We start from the raw sequence: 989 nt of genomic DNA on the forward strand, positions 1-989 counted from the left end.
CTTCCGCTCTCTCTAACATACTTAAACCAAGTCTAATTCGCGCTATTCTGCTCTCTTTTAACATACTTAAACCAAGTCTATTTCATGCTACTCTGCTCTCTCTAACATACTTAAACCAAGTCTAATTCGCGCTATTCTGCTCTCTTTAACATACTTGAACCAAGTCTAATTCACGCTATTTCGCTCTCTCTAACATACTTAAACCAAGTCTATTTCATGCTATTCCGCTCTCTTTAACATACTTAAACTAAGTCTAATTCACGCTATTTCGCTCTCTTTTAACATACTTAAACCAAGTCTATTTCATGCTATTCCGCTCTCTTTAACATACTTAAACCAAGTCTAATTCACGCTATTTCGCTATCTTTTAACATAGTTAAACCAAGTCTATTTCATGCTATTCCGCTCTCTTTAACATAGTTAAACCAAGTCTAATTTACGCTATTTCGCTCTCTTTTAACATACTTAAACCAAGTCTATTTCATGCTATTCCGCTCTCTTTAACATACTTAAACCAAGTCTAATTCACGCTATTTCGCTCTCTTTTAACATAGTTAAACCAAGTCTATTTCATGCTATTCCGCTCTCTTTAACATAGTTAAACCAAGTCTATTTCATGCTATTCCGCTCTCTTTAACATAGTTAAACCAAGTCTAATTCACGCTATTCGCTCTCTTTTAACATACTTAAACCAAGTCTAATTTTACGCCCTGCCGTCTAGCTTGCCTTGTTAAACCCCCATACTAAAATCTCCGATTTTGGCTCAGAAATCATTAGCGCTGGCACTTAGCGATTTTCACGCAAAGTGTTTCTCGCTTTCTGCCTGTTATAAACCCGATACTAAGGTCGCCGAATTTGGCTCGGAAAACAATAGCAGCGGCACTTAGCGATTTTTGCGAACAAACCTCACTAAGCCAAACAAAGACTTTGACGATCTTAAGCTTACAGTATTAACTCTCTACCAGCACTTTGACCGGTTACTTTCGCCG

The sequence above is a fragment of the Phytophthora infestans genome, genomic scaffold, assembly GCF_000142945.1.
Source record: "Phytophthora infestans T30-4 supercont1.85 genomic scaffold, whole genome shotgun sequence".
Lineage (NCBI taxonomy): Eukaryota > Oomycota > Peronosporomycetes > Peronosporales > Peronosporaceae > Phytophthora > Phytophthora infestans.